This window comes from Pan paniscus, chromosome 13, assembly GCF_029289425.2.
Source record: "Pan paniscus chromosome 13, NHGRI_mPanPan1-v2.0_pri, whole genome shotgun sequence".
In the NCBI taxonomy this organism is placed as follows: domain Eukaryota; kingdom Metazoa; phylum Chordata; class Mammalia; order Primates; family Hominidae; genus Pan; species Pan paniscus.
The window spans coordinates 30,779,839-30,802,196 of NC_073262.2; the positions used below are offsets into that span (position 1 = coordinate 30,779,839).

At 35.6% G+C, this 22,358-nt stretch overlaps 1 protein-coding gene across 28 annotated transcripts in view; it reads left to right on the forward strand.

The window, feature by feature from the left end:
- GTDC1 (glycosyltransferase like domain containing 1) overlaps positions 1–22,358 on the forward strand; it is a 385,416-nt gene that overhangs the window by 199,081 nt on the left and 163,977 nt on the right. The gene's annotated exons all lie outside the window — the stretch shown is intronic.

The following is a 22,358-nucleotide window of genomic DNA, read 5'->3' on the forward strand; positions in this document are numbered from 1 at the left end:
TATCAAAACCTTACAAATTTCTCTGCACATTTCTCTTCATCATTTCTATGTAGCTGAAATGAGAACCCAAAACAGAGGTTTGTGGACTTTGCCTAACTAATTTAGAAACAAAAATAGGGAATTTTAAAAACAGTGTGAAAACTTTAAATGAAAACTCCCAGGCTGTGCAAACAAAGGCGAGGCACCTAAGGGCTTTTTGAAGAATTCTTATTAAAGAAAACACTATTTTACATTGCAAAGCAGATGTGTCAGAAAACAACAGCAGATTTGTAATTCGAGAATTTGTGGATTGATAGGACAGAAGGCAGCCCCCGTGGCTCCCCACGGAAAACTTTTTGTTTTCTGCCATCAAGAGTTCTGCTTTTAGGGAAGTTGCCAGAAAACACCTTAATCTTCTTACCACATGTGGTCATACTTCTCAGATATTTTGAGACAGTATTAATGTTGGATATATTAGTAAAACTACTGCCTTTGCTCTGTGAAATAATGAAATGGGCACTGTCTTCTTGAATATTAATCTAAAGCTAAAGTAGAAGAAAAGCTTTGACTTTACAAATTTAAACTTAACCATATTTGCTAACAATTATTTTGGCTCTTCAGAGTAATTGCAAAAACGTGTTTCTTTTGAATGTCATTAAAAAATTTATAGAATTATTGTGTAAAAAAACTTTTGATAGATTATTCTAATGTATAACACTACTCATTGTCAAGAAATCTCCTTTATATCTAATATAAATCTTTCATGCTGTGTTAGGTTGTAACCATTTTCCTCTTAATTATCTTTGTTAAAAGAGAGTTCGGTTGTCAGCCATATATATATATTTTTATTTTTATTTTTATTATAATATTTATATTTATATATATCTTTATATATTTATATATATTTATATTTATATATATTTATATTTATATATAAATATACATAAATATATATATTTATACAAATATATTTATATATTTATATACGTATATATACGTATATAAATATATAAATATATATAAATATATATCTATATACGTATATAAATATATATTTATATATATCTTTTATATTATATATATTTTATATATATTATATATAAATATATAAATATAAATATATGTAAATATATTTTTATATATTTATATTTATATAAATATAAATATATATATATAAATATATTTATATACATATATAAATATATTTATATATAAATATATATATATATATATTCCAGTCATTCCATTTTGGGTAATGCTGTATTAAAAGTTGTAAATCAGTAGTGCAGTATACAGGGATTCCAGTTTGCGTTCTACCTCTAACTACCACTGTTCAGCCTAAGGCAAATCACTAAACCTTCCAGAGCCTTAGTTTTCTCATTTGTAAACTGAAAATTGAAATAGCAGCCCCCCACCTTAGGTGTGTTATGAGGATTGAGATGATTTTTGTAATGTGCTGACTACAACCTACAACTTTTTGGCAGATTTTAGTAGCTTTATTAGTACTTTCATTATCACCATTTTTGTTATCTATTGATCAGCTTTTTGACGAGTTTATCCATTCAACATGACTCCAACCTGAAAAGCAAAGGGGAACAAAATTCTGAAAACTCTAGTAATTCTGTAGATCTAAAGTTTATCACTAAGTCAAGTAAATAAAAAGATAGAGACTGTCTTATATTCTACCAACCCATATGACAGCAGCCAAATGTTGTAACTTAGCAATGTGAGTACTGTGTCATGTGACATGAAAAGTCACATGTACTGCTGTTCTGTGACATCTGCCCAGCAGCTATGATATTCATACATTCCACATGGGTGATGAATGATGATGAGTGGATTGATCAGTACAGAAGTAATTCTAGTTGTTTAGTATTCTATTTTAGAATCCTGGGAAATGTTCTGTGAAGTTTTCCATTAAAAAATAAACAATTTGGAACATACCATTGAAAAGTAAGCTACCAGAATAATCTCTTACCTGGAGTGGCTCATTCCCTAATAAATTCCTGATAAAAGATTTTGTTATGTAGAAAATTCTTTTAAAATATGCCTCAAAAAATTAGGTGTAATAAAATTTACTTCCCAGTAATTTAATTCTTTGAGGTTTTATATATGCCCTTGTTCACCCAACATCTATTAAAAGTTTGTTATTTGTGTGCTAAATACAAGATATTCTGGGATATAAGGATAAATAAGACAGAGTTTTTAATCTTAAGGTTAAGATCTTTGTAGAAATAATAGGCATATTCAGGTGAATATTCACCTGAATATATTCACCTGAATATTCAGGCATATTCAGATAGTAAAAACGATGTGATTTTTATGGCGTTTGAGCTGGGCACTAAGACTCACCAAGCTTTGGACATAATCATAATGGATATCCTTTATCAAGTGCCTTTTCTGGGCACACACTTTATGTACATTACTTTTCATCTTTACCAATCCCCTGGAAGCTAGGTAGTATTAACCTCATTTTGCAAGTGAGGAAACCGAGGTTCAGAAGGTTAAGCTTGCCTGAAATTGCTTAGCTACCCAAACTGTCTTACTCTAATACTTACTTCTATTAATGCCATGTTATTTCTTGCTGTTAGGGAATGGAGGTGAGTTAGAGTGAGTGAGAGGGCACATTATGAAGACAGAATATAGGTACACAGAATTGTGAAAGTAAATGGTCATTGGATCTAGAGAAGATTAATTATCTTTGACTTAGTTGTGTGAGGAGGTGGTAAGACTATAGATGGGATTAAGACTAAGGAATTTAGACTTTGGCCTATAGTCATTTGGTAGCCACTGTTACACTACAGCATGGATAACTTGGTATCGATGAGTAGAATATTGATGGAAAAGGAGATAAGAAGCAGAGAAACAAGTGAAAAAACTACTAGAATAGGTTATTGGAGATGAACTGGAGAACTGGCATAACAATGAAAAGGAGGAAGCACACAAATAAACTGGTCATACACTTGGCAAGTTGATGTGACAACCTGATGGAGGAGTGTCCGGGAGATTTCGAAGTATTGATTATAGTGACTGGGGGAAGATCTGTGCTATTGGAATTGAGAAACAGATTTGCTGATATAAAGATGGTGAATTCAACGTTGTATATATTGAGTCAGAGATGAGTCAGAGCCTCGTTTAGATGGAGCTGACCTGCAGGAAGTGTGATTTGTTATATTGACCTGCATTTGCAGAAGGTTTGGTTGGATTTGCCCTTTTGTTTGACATACTTGATACTGCTCAAATTATTTTTTTCAAATAAATATAATTGTTTCTTATCATTTATTACTGATTGATAAAAATTGAGTGCAAAATTTGTAAAACCATCAGATCTTTTCAACTCTTTATTTCTGGGTAAGCAGGAGTATATTGAATTACTCTTCTCTTTATCTTCTCAGAGTTCAATAACATAATTGCTTTTGGTCACTTTGGATAGAGAATCATGAGGTGAAGTACTGTATGTTGATAAGACAGTGTGGTGTAGTGCCTAAGAAAACTGACTTTGATGTCAGACAGAGCTATTTCAATACCATGTCTTCTGCTAACCAGTGGCTGCTGTTAATAAAGTTGCTTGACCTTTGCCACCTCATTTTTTTCTCTTACTGGTCAAGTAGGAGGAATAATTTCAGTCATGTTACATTGTTGTGAGAATTAAATGAGGTTTTGTGTGTAAGATAGTTGGCAAAATTCTTGAGGTATAGTAAGCACTAAATAAATGATTGTTGTTATTATTTTTAATTTGTGTGTTCTCAAAATGATATTGTTCTTTCATTAACCTATATGTAATGTCTTTAATTTTCTATAGAGCCAGAGCTCTGCCACAAATTGTAATCCAGCTCAACTTCAGTATTTTTAGGAGTATCATATGATGTTTACTTTATGTCAACTTAGTGTTTTGTGTTTTTTGATTAACAGTTGCTTTCTCTAGTACTAACTACCTTACTATGCTGGACTGAGTGCCAAAATTCTTCTTAGAAACATTGCTAAGAATATGAGATCCAAGTACTTTTCTATATGTGCACTTCTGTTGCATGTTTTGAGGGTCTTCTGCACTTTTGGCCTAATAGGAGGTGAATTACAGAACTTTCTTACCTCTGTAAGGTTTATATCATTACCAGCTATCTATAGAGTTGCTTCTGTGAGTGATTAGAAAAGATAGGCTTTCCCCTGTGGGGGTGGCTGGGAAAAGTGTAAATTACTATTACAGGTTTATTCTTTTTTTTTTTTTCCCAGAAATTAGTCAGCCCTGTATCATGAGATTCAAAAAATTAACTTTGAGGATATTGAAAAAGAAAGCCTTCCTACTATGTTATTTTTCAATAAATGATGTCTCAAATCCATTTAAAAAAAGAAATGATATGCTTTCCTTAAGTTTGGTTGTTTTGTTCTTACTATATTTGACTCAATGTTGTCTACGAATTTATTTTTATTAGTAAGTGTTCTCATGAAACTAGTTATAAAATATTTTTCTCTGTGTTTGGAAGATTTCTGTTTATCAGTACTATTAAATGTGGTACTTTAAAACATTTTGTAAAAATAACAGTGAGAACTTCATATAGGATATCTAGTTATAATTCTTTTTAATTAAGGTGAGCTCACTAGCTGCACAAATGATATTCATACATTCCACATGGGTGATGAATGATGGTAAGTGGATTGATCAGTACAGAATTAATTCTAGTTGTTTAGTGTTGTATTTTAGAATGCTGGGAAATGTTCAAATACTTGGCCCTCCTTCAGTAAATTCATATTTTCTTACCTGTTGTTCCAAACTGGAATCTTGGTCCTGTTTCTTAAATAGCCATGAAATGAAAATGGTAGAAGTTCTTCCTTATTTCTTCCTTGGTCACACACTAAAATTTACCTATAATTAGTGGGCATGAAGAGAAGAAATAACATTTTAGCATCTCTTCTCTCCTGTATATTTTCATGTGTCCATGGAAATATAGTCCTTATTTGAAATTCAGTCCCTAGTTGGGAATGTGCTTCCTGTTCCTGTCATCAGCTCTTGAGTTCATGAGTCTGGCCTGTACCTCTAAATTTATTTACATTTAGAGAGCTGATTTGTCTGTTTTGGACACCCAGCTATTTCAAATCCAGTGCAAATCTGCCTTATTGACTATCTACTGACACCTTGAGCAGACCAAGTCATCTATGAGTAAAAGATGGGTCTATTCAAAGCTACTATATTTCATTTTTATAATATCAAAACTCATTTTATAATACTGAATCCTTAAGTGCATATTATAATTATTTTCCATTAATTGAAGAGGGAACTTCTGTCTCATGCTGTGAGAATGGAATTAAAAGAGACAGTGGGACAGTAGAATGCCCAGGATTGAGTGATAAATTCTGTTGGAAACAAAAGACAAGGAGAAGACAAGGGGTGGTGGGTGAGTGAACTCAAAACAATTCATAAGTTTTTGAAAATTCTTGTATTATTAACTAAAATAGAAAAATCAGACAAAAATGTCAACTACATTTCCACTGTAGACAGGTTCATTCTCTTTTCAGTTTTAGACGGTAGATTTTGTTTTAATGAAAGAATAGAATTGGAACTTTTCAGAACTGGAAGGGTATCTATGAAATAAAAACTTTAGAAATCTTCCCATCCAAATCTGTTATCTGATAGCTGGGGAAACTACAGTAGAGAGGTGTTTACCTGAGGTTGTTAGAGCACTGTGGCAGCAGAATCAGAATTTAGAAGCAAAGAGAAAAAACTTCATGAAATTGTTAGAAATGTGGTACTAGAGTCATTCACTGCATTAGTAGTTAGTAGAATAGGATTAGTCAACATTGACAAAATAGATCCATTTCTTCAGGAATAGATGGTATTCAGAAATTTCTTAGAAGAGTCTCAAATATTTCAGTTGCATCACAACTTGTGGCTATTTTTCACTGAAAATAATTTTATTTCTCTGATCTGTAACTCATTTTGAGATGAAAATGCATATGACTCAGTGAACTCCACTTGCTGATAGCGTATTTTGTTCTTCCAGTAAACACTGGGCTACTCATATAAAACTTATTTGAAGAGTGAGGAATAAGAGTTTCCAGCATTTGAAACTCAGAACCTGTAAGTTATTTTCTTGTCTCTCTTTTCTGAGATTTGATACCACAGATCCTGAGTGAATCAGTATTATGTACAACCATCAAATTTTTTAATGCTTTCTCTTTGCAAGTTTTATATAAATTATTTATCTTTTATGAATAAATTTTTTTCCTAAGCTCTCCCTCCAGGTTTGTCTTCAGAGCCTATTTAAATTTTCCATTGCAGGGTGGCTGTAGCAACACTCCTGTTCTGCCTCTTCCTGTGGCTATCAGGTGAATCCCTCTTTTTATCCCTGAGTCCTGTTGGGATAGCTGGCTGACGTCATGAGGCGTGGGCTGATGTTCTGGTCAGTTCAGAGTATGGGATAGGGTAAGGGAGAGTTTCATGTGTTATAATGTGGTACGGGGGAAGAACATAAACTTAGGAGTCAGACTTGGGTTCCAGTCTTAGCCACTTTCTAGATGTGTATCTTGGTCAACTTATGTCACCTGTTCAGACTCTTAGATTCTCTAACATTAAGTCCTAGAGATCAAGTGAGGATCATGTGAGAGAGAACATAGGTAAAGTGTTTCACACAATGTGTGGAATATATTCCCTGCACATCTCTCTGCCCTTCCCATGTATAAGGTCACACCTACTCCTCTGTTTCACTTTATCAACTTTAATCGCCACTCACAGGCATCTAAACTGACCTCTTTTTGTTGCTACCTCAATTTCTGATGCTTTGAGGGATTATTAAAGTATATGACTCAATTTGCTATTGTATGGATAATCCACATACCACTACCATGTTTTGTCAGTGTGTTCTTCCATCTCTTCCCTCATGACTAACTTAATTCAATTCAATAACTTTTTACAATGTAAGTCCTAGTCATTTTCAGTAACTTTTTGCAATGTAAGTCTAGTCCTTTTATAGAACTTGGGATACTCATGACCCTTTCCTGCTGCTTATGGGTAGGTTTCCCCTGCTCTGTTTTGTTTACATTTTTTTGTGTGTGTGTTTGTTATATTTTATTTAGTGGCTGTTATTCAGCATTAGCACTGTGGAACAGGGCTGTTATGATCAATAACAATCAGCTATTCATATCATTATATGTAATCTTTGAGTACTTGACTCTGATTGAAAACCTGTTTCTCTTCATGCTTGTAAGTATTTCTTTTATATGTCCTGAATGTGCGGGTTGGGTTGAGGGTGCATTACTTCTAACTGTAGGTAGATGATTAATATGCAGGTAATCGTTAATGTGTTAATGGATTTTTTTGTGTGTGTTCTAAAAAGAGAGAGTATGTCTTAGATGTATTTGTCAGAAAAAAAGTTAGTATAAGATTTTACAGTTTAGCACAAATAATATACCCAGAGCTAACTTATGTCGGGTTCAAAAAGCCTTCTGGTTATTACCAAAAAGATTACATTAGAATTTTGACCCTTCAAAAATATAGTCCTTAGGTGATAGAGCCTTTCTCCTCCCAGTTGATGAAGTATCACTCCACGAAACATGCCTTTGGGGTCTAGTTGTGTGGCCTGTACTGATGAAGTACAGTAAACCCCCACTTAACATTATCAGTAGGTTCTTGGAAACTGTGACTTTAAGTGAAACAACATACAGCTGGTCCTCAAATATTACCATTTTATTCAATGTTGTTTTGTTCTAAAGTTGATGAGGGAAAAAATGATTTTGTGTATTGTTTCACTTAAAATTATACTTTCCAAGAACCTATTGAAGCTGTTAAGTGAGGACTTAGTGTATGACTGTATGCATCCCCTCAAATACTGTGATTGGTTTTTCTGCCTTAAGTAAAAGCCAGTCAAACCACAATCATAACCAGGTTGGTCAAACATAGCTCATAGCAGTGGTTTTTCTATGTTAAGTGGACATCATAATCACCTGGAAAGCTTTAAAAAGTCCTGATCTCTGAGTCTGTTAAGTCAGAATATCTGGGGTTGGAACCAGGTGTTTGTTTGTTTGTTTGTTTTTTTCTTGTTTTTTTTTTTTAAGTTCACAAGTTATTCTACTGTGAAACCAAGGTTGAGAGCCACTGACTGAAAGCAGTTCTACCAAATGACAAACTGTGGAAGGTCCACATACCTTCAGTAGCCTCTCTTGGTTGCATCATGACACCATTTTCAGTATTGCCAAAATTATATTCCTGTCTGCAAGTGTCCTCAGGCAATCTATAGTAAAAAATTATGTCTCCAAGAAAATGAATTTGTATAATTTTCTGGCTATCCTGATGAAAAATAAGAAAATGTTAAAAATTGTATTTATCCTTGATCTCTTTCTCCATACGTGTTGGCATTCCTCCATTTCCCATTGACTTAACGTTCAATTTTTCTCTTCACTGTTTTTCTTGGGTGACATTGGGAATTTTTACCATCTGATAAGGCAGATGTATTTTCAAATAAAAATGTCTTAAGCATTTGTTCTTCCTACTATTCCTTTCTTTGGCAGAATATTCATATAGTTGATAAATAGTTTGCTTTCTTTAAATACCTTTTCATATAATCTTTGTAGCATGTTTCATGGGTATTTTAACCTAGTTTTATGGTTTTTCATGAAATAAGGTATTTTCTAAATATGTTATGCTGAATTTAACTGAAATAAGCAGTTGTACTGTATGTCTTTAAAATGATGATGATATCTTGCATTTTAGGGTAACACTTTCATCCTGAAAGATTCCAAAGCACACTGAGAATGGTTACAAATTATACAGTGCAGCACAGTCACCATTGTAGAGTGAAGCATGGCAGCTGTTTAACAGCTCATCACAACACTACACAGCAGGTTAGGATACGAAGTGAAGAATAATAGTGGATTCACTTGAAAAAATTGCTAGGGGGTTGAGGTAAGCAGAATGTAATTACCTAAGTTGGAATTTATCCAGGACATAAGGCTAACACCTCCAGTCTTAGAAGAGAAGCTCTGATTCTTTAATAACCATGTATTACATGCTATGTAACTAAAATGTAAGGGTGCTTCTAGCCTCTTCAAATCATAAATGTATGCTCAGTGTTCTAGTTGAGACTTAAAAAGAAAAAAAAAGCCTTCTTTTAAAAAAACTCACATGTTCATACTAACTCGGGGATGATAGGTTTCTATTTGCATGGCATTTTTGGCTCTTAATGGCTGTTTGGAGCTTGTCGAGGATTCTAAGATGTTCAGAATTAAAAACGAATTCTATGATAGATTAGTAATGTCTGCCATGGGCATGGCAAAAGTAGTGCTTACACCTGTGCTGTATTTTCTAGCTCCAAGACTTGGCTGCTAGTTTCCTGGGATGACTTAGCAATACTCTTAATTCTTTTCAAACCTTTGGATTAATTTTAATTACTCTTCCAGACATATGTAAGTTTTCCTAAGAAAAGTTTAGGGGAAAAGAACATTGACCGTTTTTTAGTAACTGTCATTGTTGGGGTTAGAGATAAAAAGATATAACCTTATGTCAAAAATTTCAATGCAAAAATGTCTAGCAAAGGAAACAAATGGTGTCAGATTGGGTTTTCATTTGGAAAAATAAATCAACATCTGAGAGAAGCAAATGGTAATTAAGTTTAGGAACACAAGGTAGCAGAAACCTGTTACTAAATCAAGGTGAGAACTGAACACCGGAATTTGGTTTGTTTGAGGAATAAACTTTGGAACATAGAATAATAGGGCCCTGGCTCTGAAACCAGCACCAGGGATAGCTCCCGGTGATGGTGGCTTCTCCATGGCTCTTCAGTTCTTTCCCATTCAGACTGCCCCTCTATCTAGAGCTTCCACTCTGTGGCTTAGTAATGCCTGTAAAATCAGGAAAATGGACCCTTTCATCCTGCTAATGTTAATATTAGAAATAAGTTTATAAGCGAGGTACTGTAAAATTCATTTTGCATATCTTATTTAATTCGTATGACCTAATATGTTAGGTATTATAACTCACATTTACATATGAGAAGATAAAGTTAAGTAATTTGCCTGTAGTCATATTTCAAATGAATGATGACACCATAAGTTAAACTTTGATGTGTCTGGCTTCAAAGCGTGTGTTCTTAATAACTGTACCACAAAGTTACATGAGACTGAGATCACTGGTATGGCACTTGCTTCTTATAAACTAAAGTGGCTATAGGAACATTCTGGGGGTTTAAAGCATAGTTGAGGAGGAAATTTAGAACGCTTCTACTAGCAGTCTAGGGTGTGGATAATTTGTATGTTCTTCTGTCTTCCAGAATCATTATGGATAGAGTTGTTAGAACTCAGAGACAGTTTCTTGTAGTCCTTTTGATAGGATCCAAGTTATTTGACTAGAAAACAATGTTTTAGTTTGTTTAGAGGGAATTCCTATATTCTTACAAGTTTGGTTAAAGTAATCTGTAAATTACTTTAAACTTGTGATATTTTGATTCTAGATCCTATATCTTTGTCTTATTCCCTATTTTATTTCCTCTTATTACGCACTGGTATCAATGGGTGTAAAAGATCTTCTTGCACTCTAATTTAGAGAATATGAAACCATAAGCTTGATTTTAGTTGGATCTATGACTCTAAGATTAAAAAGACAAGGACTGAAAAATTATGGATCATATTTCAATCTATAGTGCTGTGTTCTTACTTTTCTGAGAAGTTGGTTTTCCTTATATTCTTAGATATATCCAAAGAGGAACTCTAAACCAAAAAAGATTAGTTGTCCGACTTAAAACAGCCTTGGTCTAAGTAATCATCTAAAGTTCTAAGTAGGACGATGAAATCATCTTTTCATTTGATGATGGGCCATGTGGAAAAAACAATATTTAGTTATCTGTGTTATAAAATAATTTTCATACCTATATATCAGGAATAGATACTCAAGTTTACACCTGTGGTCTGGTAAGTCAAGTTTATGCCTGAAGCACGCTCAAATGTTCAGGTTATAAGACTCCAAAAAATGCCTTAGAGTGAAAAAGGACTGACAGACTTTTAATCATGGTAATGCTACTGTCACTTCTGAAGTCTGTGTAAGTTATCTATTACTGTACCTTTATGACAGAAAAAGTAATATTCTAAGAACAATGTGATAATATAATTGGGAAAATTTGGTATAGTGTGGTATGGTAAGTAGCTGGACACTGTTTTTCCATGGCTTGTAGTTAAGGTATAATGATAGTGTATCAAATTCTACTTATATGGCTTTTAAATCTTTATAGATAGGTAATTTAACAATTTTTAAAAAGTAATTGATAAGTAATCTAATAATTTATATGGTGTGTAAAAAGACATATAAATCATTTATTATGCAGGTCATATTTGTCTTTCTTTCATAGGATATTATTGTTAAGAGGGGTGTGTGTGTGTATGTGTGTGTCCATGTGTCTGCACGTGTGTGCACCTTCATTTTGGGTACTTTGAGGCAGTTCTATTGCCTTTCACATTGGGCTTGCAACCCCAGCTGCATATGAGAATCTTGTGGAAGTTTCAAAAATCTTTATGCCCAGGTAGCAACCTAGACAAAATAAATCTGAATTTCCAATAATAGAACTGAGATATCAATACATCTTTAAGCTTCCCAGGTTAAGGACCACTGATAAAATACGTGAATACTTAGTAAAGTATTTACAGCTTGTACACATGTAGATAATTGCATGGAGAAGATGAACGAAAATTTTCCTTCTCCTAATACAGAGGAGAGTTTTTTGGAGGGTTGTGGTAGGTTGCTTATTGAAATAGGGTGACCAGATAGAACATAATACTGTAAAACTTTAGGCTGAAAGAGACTTTCATTTAGTATCCTTTCCATTAGCAGTGACTTAAGTGAAACACCTGAAGAAAGATGTAAAACACCCGCAATTCACCTGGCCATTTGTGCAGTGTTTTTTCTTGACTCCAGCTGCTAGCCAACTTATGACCTGAATCTTGATGATTAATAGCTCTTATAATATTTTCTTAGCTAGTGTAACTTCAATAGCAATACTTTTTCTTCTAATGTCTTACCCTTATAAAATAGCACTAAACTATTTTTCTCAATAAATTCTACTGACACATGGTCCCATAGATTAATTATAAATTGCATAGAAGTACTGCCCTTTGTCAGTTTTAAATGTGTAGCTTTATCTTCTCTTTCTCCTTGTCTTTCCAAGCTAAATGGAATTAGAAGCTTAAAGAAACCTGATTTACATGGAATCTATTTCTGTTCTCTTATTTTAAACAATAGTGCCATTAATTTTAATTCTAGGCTCTTTGGTTCCTCTACTATTTTCATTATTATTGTAATTGAAAAAGAGTCATATCTATTTTTACAAATCCCTTTATTTTACAACGCTGTATAAACATATTTTTAGGAAATAATTTTTTCCTCAAATGCTGTTATTTTTTACCTAGTGGGCTCTCTCCATAAATTGAATTAGGAATACCAAATAACTTTTATTCATCACCATCATCTTTTTTTTAAAGGTGAAGATGAAGGGGGAATGAGTATCAAAAAGGACTTAGACAATTATGGAAATAAATATTGGGCTTCTTTGGCATGGGTATTTGAAAACACCCCAAAGTAGATGGAATGAGTAACTTTAGGGCTTAGACCATTTATCACTGAAGTTATAAAGCTGGTACAGCCCCGCAAATATTTCCTTACAGGATTTTATAGACATTTCACAATAAATGTATTTTGTTAAAATGGTCTTAGGTCCTATAAAGCAGAGTCTGTATTCTAGGAGGAATTCTTTTGGAGTTATTTAATAGTATTCCTTTCACAGTGCCTCCCTTCTTCATACTTTTGTTCCCGTTGCAATGGTAGTGTCTTTGACCAGAGGGTAGTGTATGGTAGATGCACCTGACAGCAACAACTTAAGCATACCCTGAGAATGACTGTATGGCAGACATACTGAATGTGTTAAGCGTTCTGAGCTAAGGAGTCTGGGAGTGGCCAACCCAGAAATTCATTCCTTATCAGCGAAGAACATCTGAGCCCCTGGTCTGTCCCTCATGTACAGGGGATCAAGGCCCTTTGTCTTGGGTTAAATGAAGTTTGCCAGGTGGAGGTAGTTAGTGGGAAGATGCTAAATGAAAATGCTATATAAACTGCATACTGTGCGAGGGTAGTGATTCTCCTGACCAGTGTGCCGCCACCAGACCAGTGCTTCTCCTGCCCAGTCCACTACCCCTAGACTCTCCCCTCTGTATGTAAGCCCCTGGTAAAACCCCATGTCTCATTCAATGGCTCTGAGTCTCTTCTTCAACCCCTTGAACATAGTGCCATCCCCATTGGACTTGATAGGGGTTTGGCACAACAGGTAAAGACAGCTTACACTGAGTCTTAGCTGTTCCCTTTAAATGATTGAAAGGAAAGAAAATATGGTCTTCAACGGTTATATTTAAATATGGAAACTATTATTACTGAGATGCTGACCCCGTTACCCTTTGAAACAGGGCAAGGTAGTATCAAAAAATGTAGAGAAAGTAAGTTGGTTTGGATGTAACGAAGACCTTGATTGTAATCCTGATGAAACACTATTATAATCAATAAAAGGCAGAGCCAGTTTTGTTTGTTTGTTTTTTTGTTTTGTTTTGTTTTCGGTTTAGGCAGCTCTTGAAATGGTATGATTTAAGGGGTAGCTCAGAAGTTTCAAACTCTCCTCCAAGCATCTCCCTAATACTTCCTGAAGTTCTGTCACCAGTTGAGAAGCAGTTCTTACCGAAATCCCTTTTTATAGTTGAAGGTTGCCAGATAACTCCTGAAATTATATATAAAATTTCGTGGGAATGTGTGTAAATGTGTGTGCTTTTTGAGAAGATTCATAACTGTCATCATAGCTTTATGTATCCATAAAGATATTCTTAAAAGCAGATGTCCATCATATAATTTTAGCTTATAATTTATTCATAGTTATTTCCTTCTGGTTATCTTACTAAGATGAGGAATTAACCTCTAGATCCAAAACTATAACTTGGATGTTCTGACCCCCAAATCTTTTGTTCTTTCCCAGGAACCCAGAAGGTGAGGGAGTTTAGAGTAAAGGGTAATACAGATATTGGGGCAGTTGGACTTGAGTGAGGCACTACAGGTTTTAAGTACCTACCTAGAGGCTAGCATGATGGTAGTAGGTATGGAAGGCTCAGCAAGTGAGGTGGGTCAGAAGATAGAAAAGGTGACATGCATAAGAAGGTTGAAAGGCAGCAAAGTCCTAAGATATTTTTCACAACTTTTAGATCATCTCATACTAGGGGAAATTGGAATTGCATTCCCAATAGATATTTATTATATACCACAAATCTCATATTTTTTCTTTTGCATTCTTTCATAAAATTTCTGAAGATTTATCATGACTTCTTTCCAACCCTTCACTATCTCTGCTCTCTAATATCCTAATGATATATAATAACAGTAACTTTGTCACATTACTGCCTTTAAAACTATTCAATACCACTTCAGTTTATGAATTAATTTTATATTTTAACACTGTAGTTTCTAGGGCAGGTGTTAGTTTTTTTTTGTTTTTTGTTTTGTTTTGTTTTGTTTTTAATATGGGCAAACGCAGGGTGCTTATATTCTAGAGGCACAGGATCTAGTGAAGAAAAAAGAAGAGAAGAGTATGAACAGCAAGAGCACTCAGCTTTAGACAGTAGACTCCTTATATTTGTGATTTTCTTTGTTTCTTGAGACAGCCCCATGAAGCAGGTACTCTGTCTTATTTTACAGTAGAAAATCCAAAGTGTAAAAATCCTAAGCACCTTGCCAGAGGTCCTACAGGCAGTCAGATGGCAAGGCTGGCCTCTGGCCTTGGCCCTTGGATTGGAGAACCTTCACATTTCACCAGTCTTCTGGTTTTGCTTCCCTGGTCATTGTACCATGTAATGTGCACAATCTGTATGAGGTACACCAGAAGTAGAGTTAGGACAGGGATTGCAGAGAAGACGACATTGGAGCTGTGCGTTGGAGGATGGAAAAGAGTTCCTTTGCCTATCTGACAGGAGCAGGAAGTTATTTTCATCTCAGGGAATACTCTAAGACATGGCCTGACTTGTATTTTAGAAAGGCAATAGTTCCTCATAGCAGTAGCTTGGGGTGTGACTATCTCAGGGTTTGTGCACATGGTTAATGCAAAGTTAGAAATCAGATTCACGTAATCTGAATTCCTTGCTGCCTCTCAATACCTCTTAATTTTTAATTCTTTGTAGTTATGTAAACAAATGAACTCTGGGAATTAATCCTGCATTAATTAGGAATTAATTTGCTTCCTGAACCCTAAACCTAACCCATAGTTCCTACTATTCATCTATCTGGTCTCTTGCCCAGACATTACCAGCCCTGTATTTAAACATTAAGATTCTTACCTAGTGTATAATTGCAAGGATTAATCTGTGAAACCTTTATTTGGGCCAACAAGGCATCCAGACCCTGAGTAAGTTCTGGGGACCCAAAGTTGCCGAGTCCTTTGCTACCCAGGAATTTTCACGATCCATATTTTTAAATTTTATTTATTTATTTATTTATTTATTTATTTATTTATTTATTTAGAGATGAAGTCTTGCTCTGTCGCCCAGGCTGGAGTACAGTGGTGCGATCTCGGCTCACTGCAAGCTTCGCCTCCCAGGTTCACACCATTCTCCTGCCTCAGCCTCCCAAGTAGCTGGGACTACAGGCATCCGCCACCATGCCCGGCTAATTTTTTGTATTTTTAGCAGAGACGGGGTTTCCATGTTAGCCAGGATGGTCTTGATCTCGTGACCTCGTGATCCACCCACCTCGGCCTCCCAAAGTGCTGGGATTACAGGCGTGAGCCACTGCGCCTGGCCCACAATCCGTATTTCTATGGCTAATGCAAATTCAACATCATAGAGCATAGTTTTTGCCAAACTTGAAAAATTGATATTTGTGTTTTTATGAATGTTTGTTTACAGCCGGAACTGGTATAAGACATATCCTGTGTTTTAAAAATATTTTTAGTTTTTAATCTCAGTAATAGCCAGAGAGATACTTAGCTTTTTGGAATATGGATAAATCTTTACATTCAACAGTTCATAGTTGAATTTTAAGGTGGAACTCATAAGGGGAACTGATTGATGTAGTAGTTGCTTACTGTAACTTTTCAGATGCCATGGCATTTTTATAGCATGCTACAGAGTTGAAGACAGATGAGAAAATATTAGTTGATACTACTTGCTGATACAAATGTTGAAAGACAATAACACATTTCAAATCATATGAAATACCAGATTGTTAGGAGACAGGTGTTGTTTTAAAAATGTTAGTGTACTGCATGGTGGCTCATGCTTGTAATCCCAGCACTTTGGGAGGCTGAGGTGGGCAGATCACAAGGTCAGGAGATCGAGACCATCCTGGCTAACACGTTGAAACCCCGTCTCTACTAAAAATACAAAAAAATTAGCCGGGCGTGGTGGCGGGCACCTGTAGTCCCAGCTACTTGGGAGGCTGAGGCAGGAGAATGGTGTGAACCCAGGAGGTGGAGCTTACAGCGAGCCAAGATGGTGCCACTGCACTCCAGCCTGGGCAACAGAGTGAGACTCTGTCTCAAAAATAAATAAATAAATAAATGAATAAATAAATTAGTATACTATAGGTTTTAGATAAATCTCAAGTACTTTAAAATACTTCACATTATATATGCATTAACATTTTATGTATATGCATGGAAAATTGACATTTGAAACTCACATTTTACACAGAAAACACTAACTTATCAACCTGTCAAATAAAAACTCAGCTCACACTGACCTATTTAAAAGTCAAAGTCAGTTATTTATCATAAGGCAAACAAGACACTAGCAAAAGAATTACAATGTTTATCACTCAAACTTTAGTATTTTATACTATTTAATGATGTAATTATTTATTATTCTTAGAAACAATGTGCTTAGAAAATTATGCATTGCCGTGTTAATTTTGGAGTCTGAAAGTTTTTATATTTTATAATTTTTTCCTAGAGGAGTTATATGGGCTGAGTTATGAAGATTAAAAAATAAGAAAAGGGACTCACAGATAAGAGAGCTAGGAAATGGCTAGAGTTGACAGACTGAGGAAGTGGAAATGGAAAAATGAGGTATTGATGATTTCACTTGGTGCTTCTGCGAGGTTGAATTTGAAAAAAGGAGAGGATATGAGCTGTGTGGATCAGGTGCTAGCTGATTACATGAAAGTGGAAAATGCTAATCTACTGTCAGCGTGAAAACAGTGCAGATCGGAGTGAAGAACATTTGCTGGAGAGTCAGGATAGGTAGGCCCTGCTCACCTGTTAAATATATAGAAGGAAGGAATGGGCATTTATTACTGACTGTCAGGTGGTATGCGGGGTGCTGTCCATAGGAGAACTTCTTTTAAATAGAGACCGGTATTCACCAGGCTTCACTTTTTTGACATTTACTCACTGACTGCTTCACATGAGATCTTGAAAACTATTCTAGAGTGTGCTGGTAGTCCCTAGAGTGACAAAACCCCAAAAACCCAGGACCCTCAATAGCATAGACCATTTGGGAATAAACTTTGAAGGCAGCCCTGAATCTCAAGTAAGACCTGAGCTCTTGTTCTGACTCGCTGCTCTAAACTACAGTTGGGCTCCCTTTTCTTATCTGTAAAATGGAAACAATAATGTTTTCCCTATTAGCCTCATGGGATTGTAATTTGTATGAAAGGGATTTAAAAATTATGAAGCAATGCACAATCTACAGTGATATGAAGATACAAAAAATCAGGAGTAGATTCCTCGAGTATATTTCTCTTGCATGTGCTCTCTCTCTCAGGTTGAGTGGAACAGCTGAAATGGTTCTGTTTTAGCTCATTTGAACCCACTTCATAGACATAGGGTATGGCAGTCCACTGGTCCTTGAAGGCATTGTGTATGGGAGTTCTATTTTTGTAATCTATTGCCTGTGAATAAGCCCCACATTTTAAGATGTGCACAGATTACATAAATTTACTAATGGAAAAACATTTTTAGAAGGGTAGAAACAAACCATGATCTGGAACTACATCTGAATGGTGGAATTAGGATGATTAAAAAATGTGTTTTCTACCACACACACACACACATGCACACACACACACCCCTCACATAAATCTACTCCCCCCCACCCCCCCACCCCAACACGCACATAAAAATCTCATATGGAAACTTTATTTTGGCAACTCACAGTTTGCCTTACTTGCTAGGTTAAGGTTGACTAATATATAAGCAAATACAGATTTTTTTTTTAAAATTTACTAGTAGATAAAACACTTGGCAGAAATTGCTGACACCATAGAATGTTATGGTATACATATTTATGTAAAGAGCTGTGTTTTGCATGGATATATTTTACTAATTCAATGTACTACTCATACACCTTATTACTCACTCTCCCTGGACAGTTACTCAGGAGATTTCTGCTCCTCCCTGCTTGGTAGTAGCAACTAGAAGAAACAGACTTGCAGGGTAATACATTTTATCTCCCTGCCTGTGAGTTACTGCAGTTCCTGATTTCTTTTGCCCTGCCCTGGAGCAGTTTGCCCTGCCATCTCTAGTGAAAGAATTTCTCTGAATACCATTTGCTTGCATTTATTATTAAACTTTTGCTCAACTTTGACCATGTAGTATTGTAACACACAAATCCTGGAGAAAGACATGATAGCCACTCAGTTATGACCTGTGTATAATAGAGAAGACAAATAAGACAAAAGTGCTGCAGAAAGGAATGGCACAGGTAAGAAATTATTGGTCCCATGTTTCTGTTGTTTTCATTATTTTTTCCAGTGACATTGCCACCAAGCACTTTGAATGAACAAAAAAGTGCTTGGAGAAAACAAAAATAGTGATAATGACCAAAACATAGGTGTGTGAAACCACAGGGAGCGATGTCCTGGGGAATCATCACTCTTCCAACTGCCAAACTGGCCCTTGCCTACATTTAGTAGTAAGTGTGAAAGAAGTAGAAACAAATGATGCCACAGTTAATTTTGTGGGAGGCAACCTCACTAGGAAAGAGGAGCCTTGAATGGTTTTACAGAGAATCAAGATTGGCCAACTTTCATGTAAATTTGTATGCAATTTTGGCTGTACAAAACCTTGCTTAAACTTAGCCAGAGCATTCTTACTTTGAATCACTAAGAAAGAGACAACCACCATAGAGATTTCAGTTTGTTGTTGTTGTTGTTGTTGTTGTTGTTGTTTTTTTTAGACAGGGTCTCGCTCTGTCACCCAGGCTGGAGTTCAGTGGTGTGATCTCTGCTTACTGCAACCTCCGCCTCCCGGGTTCAAGCAATTCTTGTGCCTCAGCCTCCAGAGTAGCTGGGAGTACAGTTGTGTGCCACCACAGCTGGCTAATCTTTTTGTATTTTTAGTAGAGAGGGGGTTTCACAATGTTGGCCAGGCTAGTCTCAAACTCCCGACTTAAAGTGATCCACCCACCTTGACCTCCCAAAGTGCTGGGATTACAATCATGAGCCACCATGCCTGGCCTGAATTTTCAGATTTTTAAAACTGCTGTGAATTCCAATGATTGGTTCTGCCTTAACATATGCCTGCAGTATGTTCTGGTGTATTTTGATTCAGAGACCTCTGGGATACAAATGCCATTTTATTAACCTATCTTCTAGTTGCTCATCTAAGCTTTGTTCTAATAACAAGTCCGTTATACAATATCTCAGAAGGATATTTAAGCTGAAATCTAAGTGCAACCTCTTGTTTTGTTTTGTTTTGTTTTGTTTTGTTTTGTTTTGTTTTGTAGTGTGGGCACTACTCATGTGCATACAACACACTCCCATAAAACTCGAATTTTGTATTTATAGGGAAATTTCTCCTGAGAGTTAAGGTCTTGTAAAACACGCTCTTGTTCTACAGCATGAGCAAATTATTATACTCAAGGGCATTGAAAGTGAAGTGTACTGAAGAAAAGAATTTTTTCATTAAATTACAGTTTATATTGATAAAACAGATTACTAGCATTTGATGAAATGTGTAACTTGGAGCACCCCATATCACTAAATCGCCAGTAGGTTTATTTTGGCAAGTGGAGCCAGCATGTATGTGACATATAAGGGGCCAGACAGTATACCTGATAGCACTGCATTAGATTAAATTGTCTTTTGGTAAAGTCGTTTAAAAACGGAAAAAAAGTATGGTGTCTGTGCCTTGACAAGCAGGCTGTAGTAACTAAGATTATTAGAAAATAAAAGCTGTTGTGTTATCAGTTTTGGCACAGTCATTTATCAATCAGTATTTTAAACATTGACAAGTGGTAATTTAATAGGGAATGACCCAGTTGGCAGGAAGTTCTAATGACAGATGATGCAAACTCATTTATCATTAAGGGGCTCTGCTGAGCTTCTTACCTTTCTCTGTATCACAGCTCATATTTTCTAAGTCTGGGATGTGAGAAGCCACAAAGGGCAAATCCTGTGGCACCAAGCCTGAAACCCTCTCCCAAGTAGAGAAGAACATTAACACTTTAGGGGCACTCATCTTTGAAAATACTACTCCACATTGATGTTTTTCAATTTAAAACATAGGTGAGAACTATATGTTGTGTTCTACTATTTACCTAGATTTTTATTTAAAGAAAAAGTAAGGCAGATAAAACTTTGAATGAAGTGCAGAAAGAGGTGCTTTAGAAATTATTAAGGCAATGAAAAAGGCAAACAGATTCTGATGAGAAATCCACTGTTCGAACTGTTTTCCTCTCTACAGTTAATAAATCTTGTCTCTGCCTGCTTTCAAGAATTTTTCTGTCTTTAGTTTTCAGAAGTCTGAATATGATGTGTGTTGGCATGGATTCTGGGGGATTTACCTGGTTTAGAGTTTTCTCAGTTTCTTCAATCTACAGATCTTGGTTTTTGCCAAATTTGGGAAATTTTCAGCCAGCATTTCTTTGAATATTTTTTCATCATCACCTTCTTCTGTTCTTCTGGGAGTGTAATGACACAAATGTTAGAGCTTTTGTTATAGTCCCATACATTTCTGAAACATTGGTCATTTTTCCCCCATCTTTTTTTTTTCCACTGTTGTTCAAATTGGCTAATTTTTCTTGTTCTCTGTTCAGGGTCACCGATTCTTTTTGTTATCTCCTCCATTCTACAGTTGAGCTCATTCATTGTGTATATTCTACTTTTTAGTTCTAAAATTTCTATTTGGTTTGTCTTTACTTATCCTTTCTTATTTTTTTTCCTCTTTTTTTCTGAAACTTTCTGTTTCACTTGTTTCAGATATGTTTATTTCTTGAATCATTTTATGTTGGCTGCTTGAATTCGTTGTGATTCTCTCATCTAGGTAATCTTAGTTGGCATCTGTCGATTGCCTTTTCTAATTCAGTTTGGTATTGTGGTTCTTCGTATGATGAGTGATTGTCTATTGAAATCTGGACATTTGGGATCTTATGTTATGAGACTCTGGATCCTACTTAAATCTTGGGTTTTGAGGGTTTTTTTTACAGGCCTCCTTTGATATGTATTGCTCTGATGTGTGAAGGGGGTGCTGCCTTATTATTGTGAGATGGGGGTGGACGTCTGAGTTCTTCTGTAGGCCTTTACTGACCAGAGTCAAGGGGTTGGCTCCTTGGGAACTTATTACCACTGAGCTATGGTAAAAGTCTCAACTCTCCATTAAGTCCTCTCTGACATCGCCCACTGGAGAAAGGGAGGGATACCTCATTACTGCCTGGTTGGAATGGAAGTCCCAGTTCTCAGTCTGTGCCTTCTTTGGCACTGGTGGGGGTGGAGAAATACCTTGATACAGCACGGCAAAGCTGGAAATCTAGGTTCTCTGCTTAGGCGTTTGCTGGAAGGGTTAGGGCGTGGTTTTCGCCATGGTGTTCGGCAGAGTAGAAGTGTTTAGATAATAACTAAAGCTTTCTGTCTTGCTATTACCATCCCTTTGCTTGTCCTTTGGCTAGAGAGAATAGATTTTTCTAGGGGCTGTTCTTTGGCTTTGCCCATTGATGTTTCCAGGTTGCTGACTTCTTTAATATCCAGCCTGGGCTGTATCAGTCAGAAAGAAAGCCAGGGAACTAATTACTGTATCATTCCTTAGGTTCAAAGTTCTCTAGCTAATCTGCCTTCTTGTCTCCACTTATTAGAATTTTCTCATGTTTGATTTTTATAGATAATGTCCAGTGTTTTTCGTTGTACTTAGTGGGAGAAAGAGAGACAAGTACATCTGTATTATTTCCCTCAGTTAGATTCTGTAGTTGGAGCTCTTGGTACTTGTGTCTCAAAATATAGCAGACTTTCTAGATATTTTGTGTCATTTGTTAAATTGCTTAATTATTTTGAACTGGAAAGCTTTGTGCAAGAATCCTAGGGATTATTCTTTTCAACCTAGTGCAATATTATACCAATGTAATACTTTCTAGGAATAAAGAACCAATTAGGTTATTCTTCATTTAAACATAAT